Source organism: Pinus tabuliformis, chromosome 8 (genome assembly GCF_031772625.1).
Source record: "Pinus tabuliformis cultivar Carrire ecotype Pingquan chromosome 8, CPIR1, whole genome shotgun sequence".
In the NCBI taxonomy this organism is placed as follows: Eukaryota; Viridiplantae; Streptophyta; class Pinopsida; order Pinales; family Pinaceae; genus Pinus; species Pinus tabuliformis.
In genome coordinates, this window is record NC_142294.1 from 890,750,924 (window position 1) to 890,761,399 (window position 10,476).

Here is a 10,476-nt window from a genome sequence, read left to right on the forward strand (position 1 = left end):
ATATATATATATATATATATATAAGTGATAGAGACTATACTGAATTGCTAAATAAAACTAAAAATTGCTTCAACAATTCTGGACCACCGCAATCATTCGATCACAGTACAAGCAAATAGCATGCAAATTGGTGGTAAACAATTATATTTTATACTCCGATCACTCAAACAAAATAATATTTCATGATACCCTAGTAGAGAATCCGACAACCCATTGTCCACCTATGTTTTCTTAAAGTCTCGTACAATTAAATAAAAAAACACATTGGATTTAAAAGGAAAAAAAGAACTACTGAGTCCTAGGCCGGGAACACTTTTCTACCCTGTCCTTCTAAACCAACTTAGAAGCAGGGCAGAGCTCTTAGCTTCATGGTTTAATGTTGTCCACCTATTGAACAATAAAAACAGATTGACTTACATGACCGTATAGATGATAGATCAGAAAGATGATAAATAAAAAAACACATTGGGTTAAAAGAAAAAAACAATAAACTGAGTTTCAGGCCAGGAACACTACTCTGCCCCATCCTTCCAAGCCAACCTAGAGGCAAGGCAAAGCTTTTGGCTTCGTGGTTTATTGTTGTCAACGTATTGAACAATAAAAATAGATTGACTTACGTGACCGTATAGATGATAGATCAGAAAGATGATAAATAAAAAAACACATTGGATTAGAAAAAAACAATAAACTGAGTTTCAGGCCAGGAACACTGCTCTGCCCTGTCCTTCCAAACCAACTTAGAGGCAGGGCAGAGCTTTTAGTTTCATGGTTTATTGTTGTCAAATTATTGAACAATAAAAACAGATTGACTTACGTGATGAGATAGGTGACAGAACAGATAATGGAGAAACAAGTCTCAAAGATCAAGGTCTACTACAATGCCTTATCATGACACTTTCGCTTGAGTTTTACCGCAGTTTTTGTAAATTGGCAAAGGCTAGGGCTCAAGCATAACTCTAAGCTTATTACACACCGGTGTTTTCACTGCCACTTGGGAGGCCTATACTAACAGTTTAAGAGTTAGCCATGATAGTAAAAATAATGCTAGTTATTTATCAAAATCCTTTTTAAAACGACATCCTTGAGCTGACCTGTAGCTGAAGTTGCACATATCTTGTGGGCTTCCATGCTATGAAAACATCCCCAGATTTCCAGTTCTTATTGGAAAACATCCAAACTTGGCTGAACTAACATGCACCTAAATGAGAATCTTGGAAACTGTGACCCAACAGAAGTGAAGCAAGATATCCATCTCCAATTAGACCTCTGATTCTCAAAGAGTTCACACACCAATATCTCTGAATGATAATCCTTGAAAAAATACAAGAAATCCCCATTGCCAACACACTTATAATCAAAATTAGCTTTCTCTCCAAAAAATCTATTGAAGACTTCACCAGGCATCATTTCAATCTCCGGCCATCCATCCCCCTACAGCTCCCAAATATTCAAGCATTTACACTTCTTGGGAGAACCCAATCCTCCCACAAGAGTAAGTCGGCCTCTTCTCTTTATAAGGAAGGAGCACATGAGCTGTTGAGGCCTTAGCACCATGACCTCACTCCAAGTACCCTTCATTAAATCAAATGCAATGATATTATAAGGTCTAGCAGATGTGAGGAAATAGATAACTCCATTACAGTAGACTGTGTCATTGGGTGTCCACACAGCCAACCTCACAGCATATTCAAAGGGGACTTCTCCAATCACATGCCATGTATCAGCGCATGAATCATAAATTTCTATTGTGGGTTCATAACTGTTACCATTTTGCGAAGACCGGCCTGCTACAATGACCTAAAAGCTGCCGTCACAGCCATATTTGTCAGTAGGGCCAAATTTGCTCTCAATTCCACAAATGCACGGATTCAAACGAGGATGGTGCAATGCAGGCAGCAGCCTCCATTTCTTTGCTATTGGATTATAGACTGCAAGATGGTGTGATCCAGTCGAGCTCCCCTTGATAAGGAGCTGCTGACCAATTGCTGCCACAGGAAAACGAATGGACGGGGGAAGAAAACAAAGAGGAATTGAATACCATCTATTCGCATTTGGATTATAAGCACAGCAGCAGTCCCTGCAGTTGTATTTAGAGACTGCAAATAACCAGGGCACAACAGTACATAGTCAACCTATATTTGAGTTGGGAAAATCGTTTGAAGATTATAGTGGGCACAACACGAGGACTTGCATATCTACACGAGGATTCCGATGTTCGCATTATACACAGAGATATCAAATGTCCCAATATACTTTTAGATGACAAATTTCATGCTAAAATAGCAGATTTTGGATTGGCAAGATTCTTTCCAGAAGGCGAAACCCATGTTTCAACCAAAGTGGGAGGAACAATGTAAGTTGTGCAATTGGTCTATTGACTTATTAACATTGTAAGTTCAATGATTCGGAGAATACTTTCAATTAATTGATTCAGCAGCCACTGAGCCCTCATTCTCCTGCCACTAAATACGTAAACCATCTAAACATGTACAGAAATAGCGTTGAAAGGGACGAAATGGTTCAGAAAATACTTTCAAAAACCCTTTCAACGACCTCTAGGAAAGCAAGCTCTTCATTGTCGCCATCGACAGTAGAAGGTTCAGAGGTTTTAATGAAAATTTCAATACCGTTAATATTCAGAGTGCAGATGCCAAGAAAATACTTAATACAACCAGGAACCAGGAAAATGGGCTACACTGGTACCTGCAAGGCTTACAGATTCGAGGAAGAAAATTGATTTGTTCGACGCAGAAAACTGATTTAACTTGTACCTGCCATAAAAAAACCCATAACAAAACACTGGACTGAGATTAAAACGGTGGAAGCAAAATGAGAGAGAATGGGATCAGAAAACCCATTTTTGAGAGCACTAACCTGAAATTTGAACAGAAGAACTCTGAGCACCTGAGCGAACAATTTCTGAACAGGAAAACGGAGCTGTAAACAGGGTATACTGAATAACCGAGGGCTAGGTTGTGCACAACAGAGTGCATAGCAGAAACGGGACACATTATTGCAGCAGGTAGTGGAAGAGCCCGGAAACATTATTGCAGCAGGGCGTGGAAGAGAATAGGAAGAGCAGAAAGCAGAAAGAGGAGGAACATAAATGGTCGTGGAAGAGAACAGGAAGAGCAGAAAGCTGAAGAGGAGAAACAGAAATGGAGTTGCACAACAGATGTCAACCATATGCTAGTTGAAGGTGCACGCCAACTGTCAATCATAGAAACAAAAGGTAGATGAGAAAGCTCACTCAAAGGAAGGCCTATCGGCCTAATTAAGTAAGGATATCAAATAAGCATAGTTATATATTATTATTTTTAATGTGAATATGAAGAATTAGTAATGTTGAATATATTATTTTTTAATTGGTATTTTTGTTGATATATATGGTTTTATCACATTGTTGGTTTAATTTGGTATATAAAAAATTATGAAGTAATATTAGTGTAATATTAATTAGTGAAAATCATTGCTATCTTAAAAAAAAAATGGTATAAAGTAATATTAATATCCTTTTTATCTTTTTACACTAGTGTGTCATTATAGTTTCATCTTATTTGATTTTTGTATGCTTTCAATGTTACTCACTTTTTAGCTTTACTCACTTTTTAGTATTGACATTCACATTTGGTTTAATTATCTCATCGAATTTATAGTTGCTATTCATCTTAGTTGTTATGATTTAAATATTTTATGTTTTTTAATATCAAAGATTAATAACAAATAATATATAAGAGATTGTAAAATAAAAGTCTTTGCTTCATTAAATCATAAATCTTTAAAGTAGGAAACAACATACAAGAATCCATTCATGGAAGGATATATGCATGTTCACTTGCCTTTTTAACGCAGCAACCTCCAAAAGAGAAATGGTTTAATACAATAACAATATTTAACATCTCATAAAGAGGTTTCTATCCACTATTTGGAATTATTTAGCAAACCTTAACCTTAGCCACCAGTGGCCTCTACATATAAGTAAAACGTAAATTGACCCGATTTTAAACCTTAAAGCTAACTTGAATCTAATATTTTTACTTTAATTTAAGTATATTAACCTAATTTTCGTTAAATAATACCTATATGATTACACTCAAAAATTTTAGATAAGAATAGTTTAATTAATATTTATTGTGAGAATTTTAAACAATTTGGTTTAGATTTTTGAAAGATTATTTGTAAATTTTAAATGTTTTAAAAAAATTTAAAGCATTAAATTTATCTATACATTCAAATATATATTTTTAATTAAAAATTTAAATATTTTAAATAATATAAATTTGTTATCTATTTAAATATATAAAGGTATTTTGAATTTGAATATAATTTTAAAATTATATAAATAAAAATAATACAAAATTAAATTATAAATATTAAAAAAAAAAACCAATTTATTATTTTTTCCATGTTAAAATTTATAAATTTTAATAAAATTTGAAGTGTATTGAGAATAGTATTATATTAAAAAGCATTGAGCTAAAGTTTATTTTAAAAACTATATTAATTTTCTAATTTCCTTTTAAAGTAAATCATAAGTTTCAAGATTTTTCAGAAATTTATAAATGAAATTTTAGTATAATTTATTGAATATAAATATTTTATTTTTTTAATATTAAATTTATTTATATTAAAAATAATAATAAAATTTTATAATCTAAATAAAATTTAAATATTTAAGTAATATGATTAATTGAATATAAAAATATTTATTCGTTTTCCTTTTATATTAACTGGCTATAATTTTAATGATTCATTGATTATGTTTCAACATGGTTAGAAACACTTTGATATCATATAGTTTTAATGATTGCTACATAGATTCAACATTTTTTTATTTCATATTAAAATTATTTAAAAGATTGAGTATAACTAATTGTCATAAGGTTTATATGTGGTCGGCTTCGATGACTTGATATTTGCTAAGCCATAAACTTATAAGGTTTATATATTGTCGGCTTCGATGACTTGATATTTTCTAAGCCATAAACTTGTATTATGTAATTTAATGTACAGTGCATTACATAAGAGTTAATAATTTCAAATGATAAAATGAATTTAAAAATATAGAATTATATTGTTTTTATCTAATAAACCATTTTTCACTGAAAATTTAACAATAGAGAAAAATAGCAATAAGATTTTGGTAAGAAAATAAGATTCTTTCAAGATGAATTGATTAGTTAATTATAGAAAACATCATTAGAAAAAAATTATATACATTAAACAAACATTTAATTTGCTAATTTCAAAGTTTATATATGGGGCTTTGGTTTTCATCTCATGGGATTTTTGAAAACTTTGGAGCTAATATAAAATCAAAAGAAGCAAAGAGAATAATCCAATAATCTAGCTGCAATACATCTAACAAATTTTCATTGTTTTTATTCTTATTTCTCATGATTTTATATTAGATTCCTTGAATATGGACTGTTATTTTGTTTAATGCTCACCCTAGTTTAGTTTCAAAATAAGAATTTACCTCTTTTTGGAGAAAATCATGATCTTTCAGGTAATCTTAGCGAAATTCTTCAAGGAAAGTCTCGTATGCTCACTTTCATTTGTTACCATTTTATTTATGTTTTTAGTTTCAACCTTGTTTTTAGTATTTGCTGATCTAAAGCTTTGTTTTGCATGTCTCTCAGAATTCCTTTGAAAATCTAGCACCACTGCTTATTGAAATTTGGAATTCGTTCCCCTCATTTTTGCACTAGTCAAAATAGTTTTGGTGCTAATCAAATTGCAAATAAGCTAAATCAGGAAGTCTACAAATGTTATGTACATTCTTCATCTAAGATTGTGGAGGGAATGTGGGAGAAATCTCTTAGCAAGGATACTTTGCATCATCCTCTTTTGATTTAAAACTTTACTTTTTTCTGGTTCAAAATCACTTGGTGTACCTATTTGGTTATATTTAAGTAAATCAATGTTTGTAATACAAATTTTATAGGTGTTAAATCACTTGGTGTACGTGTTTGGTTATATTTAAGTAAATTAATGTTTGTAATACAAATTTTATAAGTGTTATAATTGAGATAGTCTGAACTAGATTAAAGTTCATTATGAGTTTTGATTTTAGTATTATACTCAATAACAGTTTCATTATTCAATCATTTAAGGAAGAAAAACAAGTTGCCACAATCATTTAAGGAAGAAAAAGAAGTTACCACAAAATGTATATTGAGATTAACCATTCCGATTTAAAATAGATCATGTATTTTGAAATGATGAAACATTCACTAAAATATACTCTTAATTTTAGCAATGAACCTATCTTGCAACTATAATCCATGATATAACTCAATTTTGCAAAGTTTAAAATTGAAAGTTTTTCTCATATAAATGTTGGTAAATAAATAAAATAAAATTACATCCGATTTAAAATAGATCATGTATTTTGAAATGATGAAACATTCACTAAAATATACTCTTAATTTTAGACAATAATTTTAGCAATGAACCTATCTTGCAACTATTATCCATGATATAACTCAATTTTGCAAAGTTTAAATTTCAAAGTTTTTCTCATAGAAATGTTGGTAAATAAATAAAATAAAACTACATTAAACAATTTGTCTTACGACGTTTCTTTTGCAATATGTGGTGCAATTGCTAGTTTAGCTATATTTAAACTAGGCGGCAGGTTTTTTCTGCATGCACTTATATAGGCTACCATTTTGACAAAATTTCAAAATCTTTTACTTTAATTTAGCTATATTTAAAAATATTTATTAATGGTATGTGAGAGATATATTTTTATTTTTACATTATATTTTTAAGGGGTAGAAGTCACTTAGGTTTTTGTGCGAACTTAACCACATATGATAGATTTTACACTATTAATGAATGAATGATATTCAAAATAATAAGATGTTTGTAATACGAATAAATATAAAATTTCTCATATTCACAAACCAAGGTATAATAGAAATTTATGATAGGACCTCTATACCCAGGTCTAATAATAAGATTTTCATAAGACCATATCCACAAACTATAAAAAGCCAAATGTAAACTATTAATAATTATTTCTATGTTGCAATACAAATAATGTTAATTTACAAAATTTAATAATGCATTTAATTACAATTTAAAATTAATCTAATTATAACATTTTAAAATTAATCTAATTATAACATTTTAAAATTTTAAATCTTTGTATTTTTATTGTTTTCTACTTTAATTTAGCTATATTTAAACTAAGCTCTAGTTTATATCAATCTATTTAGAGTCTTTGTATTTTTATAATTTATACATTTGCCTCACAGTGGATATAAGCATTGGATTTTTGTTAGAATGGTTATTAAACTCAATTTGACTAAAAATTAAATATGAAAGTATAATGTTAATATTATAAAACCAAAAACATTTATTTTTTTTAATATTTTTATTTTATTTTTACAAATTATGATTCGTCGATTTAAGTTGCATCTTATTTGGCAATGATGCCTATGTACTATAGAACGGTGTTGGTTGGCTCATTCACACGTTTGTACCATCCTCCTAAACAAACAAACAAACAAACGTAGCAATTTTTTTAATTTTTGCACTAGAAAATGGGTTTGCACTTCAAGAGATTTGATCCTTCTCGACTCTTGTTAGATCTGTGGTTAAGATGGATCTATATTGGTCTTATGCCCATCCCTACTTCGGTTGAGATATCTTGGGTTGTCTCTCTAGTTCACAACCTCCTTTGTTTTCCTCCATGTCACCACCATGAAGCTTGTGACCTCACTATGGGTGCCTTAGACTAGTTACATAAGCTCTCACAAGTGATCCTCCAATGCACCTGGTTCTTATCCCATACTAGGCCTCGTTAGTACATAACTTGTGTCGAGAAAGGTGTCACAATACAACCTCTAAGCTAAATTTCTCTGGGGAAACTAAGAATGAAATTGAAGATATAGAGAAACAAATTACATGGAAAATTTAGTAGACTTCTAAGGAACTAGTGGAGGCTAAATGGAAATAGTGAATCCACAATCATGGGTTCTCTTAAACCAAGGAAACAATGATTGATCAATGCGTTGAGCTCTCCTCGCTAAACAAAATCTTCATTGCCTGGATTGTGGAAGAGCATAGTGACCCTCACTCAACTCTCTAGGATAAACTTCACCAATTGGAGCAGAAGTTTGATGGTCTATGTAACAAGTTTTTCCACCTCAAATTCTTTAGGATCTCTCCAGTAAGATCTTTAGGAACCACCATGCCACATGTTGATCATGGCCTACTATAGGGAACCATGCCATCAAATCCCATTTAATGGGCATGGAACTAAAGTATTAGTATTCTGAGTAGGTAGCCCCAAAGCATGCTAATGATTCCTATTGGGCCCTTATATTAGGGCCCTAATAAGCTTTTGTTGCTAGGGCCTTAACATAGGGGGCTAGGGCCTTGACAATCCTATCCTTTGTTTTTTTTTTTTTGCATCGGGGTATAGCTTATGATAAAATAGGAAGTTAATAATGCCAATTTCTATTTTTTAATTTTTTGTTATTTCAATCATACTATGATATCACACATCTTAAAATACTCGAAATTTCATGTTGGTACCCCTTTTGGCATAGTTTCCCAGTAGATAGGTCATGGGAGATGTTAATGGTATGTTTTTTTTGTACAAGACTAATTATAAGGAGTAGCTAACTCACTATGTATATATGTATGTATGTATTTAGATTTACATTATAAACACTTATTATTATCCCTCCCGCAAGGCAGTGGAAGTGGATATTGCATTGGGTTTTTGGTCAAACCCATATTAGTTTGGGTTTGACCAAAAAAAATTGCAAAAAAATCTATAATATAACATTACACATTGAAATATATGATTTTTTAAAAATAATTTAATTTATTTATGTTCAATTTGATTGATTATCAAATTGAACATGTTATTGCCCTTTGCCTCTATTAATGTGCCCATTACCTCTATTAAGTAACGAGAAGTACATAGATCACATCAAGGTGTAGGATGCGTATTATTGCTAATGAGTATAATCATTTTATATTCCTATTTATAAAAATGGCTAATGATTAATATAATCTAATAAAAAATATATTATTTAAAATCACATATAATTTAAAAAGATTTATTAATGTTATGTGAGAGATATTTTTTTATTTTTACATTATATTTTTAAGGGGTAGAGGTCACTTAGGTTTTTGTGTGAACTTAACCACATATGATAGATTTTACACTATTAATGAATGAATGATATTCAAAATAATAAGATGTTTGTAATATGAATAAATATAAAATTTCTCATATTCACAAACCAAGTTATAATAGAAATTTATGATAGGACCTCTATACCCAAGTCTAATAATAAGATTTTATAAGACCATATCCATAAACTATAAAATATCATATGTAAACTATTAACAATTATTTTTATGTTGCAATACAAACAATGTTAATTTAAAAAATTTAATAATGCATTTAATTACAATTTAAAATTAATCTAATTATAGCATTTTAAAATTTTAAATCTTGGTATTTTTATTGTTTTCTACTTTAATTTAGCTTTATTTAAACTAAGCGGAAGAGACTAACTACTATGTAGCCCTTATTTTCTCATATTTTTGTTAAAATTAATGAGTAAACAAACTTAATATAGTATATTTTTTTCTTACATTCAATAGGATAATTCTCTCTAATTTATGAAAACTTTGGCCATAAAACCTTTTCCCTTAAGGGTTTGGTCTATTTTAAAATAACCTAAAATATTTAAAACTAAAATAAGTGAATGCAAAACTTTACCATTCCTTAAAAAAAAATTGAACTCACTTTCATCTATAATAACATTCACAATTTCTTTTCTTTTTTTTCTTTTTTTCTTCTTTTTTTTTTTTTTGGTCCCGAAGGTGGAAAAACCTATCAAACTCAGGTGTCAAACCAATAGAGAGGACAGCCATCTCTGGCTACTATCTGCGAATGTCGGTTTGACTCATCACCATTATCAAGGAAAACCACGCCACCTGTAATAACCCGCTGGTGGTCCGTAAGGGAGCAGGCTTTCACTCCTGCCAGATGCCTCTGGGTCTTGGGTCGTTAACCTGTTTCCTTACGTCCGAGGAAGACGAGCTCTTAGCCAAGCAGAAGCAGTTTTACGACATACTCCAGGCCGTTCACAATTTCTTTTCTTACCTACATATGTTTACATAAAATGAAACAAAATTCATCTTTTATTTAAAATAAAATAAAGGAACAATATTTTTGTCTTTTTATTAAAAAAAAAAATCCAATAAAATAAAGGAACAAATTTAATTTGACACGTTACTTGAATGTTTAAATTTTAGACTCAATTTGAATGTTTTCACCTATTTTGTTTTTATGTATCATTGAGGATAGGAATCCAATAACTTTAACGTTTTAGACTCAATTTAAATGTTTTCGCCTATTATGAATCCAGCAAGTCTAAGAAGTCCACATCACTAGTGTTCCTTGCTACTTAATTTAATAAAATATTTAATGTCATGATG

The 10,476-nt window shown here is 30.3% G+C and overlaps 1 pseudogene; it reads right to left on the minus strand.

Moving 5' to 3' along the window:
- Positions 1-1,158: 1,158 nt before the first annotated feature.
- LOC149238412 (F-box/kelch-repeat protein At3g61590-like) lies at positions 1,159-3,186 on the minus strand (annotated as a pseudogene).
- Between the last annotated feature and the right edge of the window lie 7,290 nt (positions 3,187-10,476).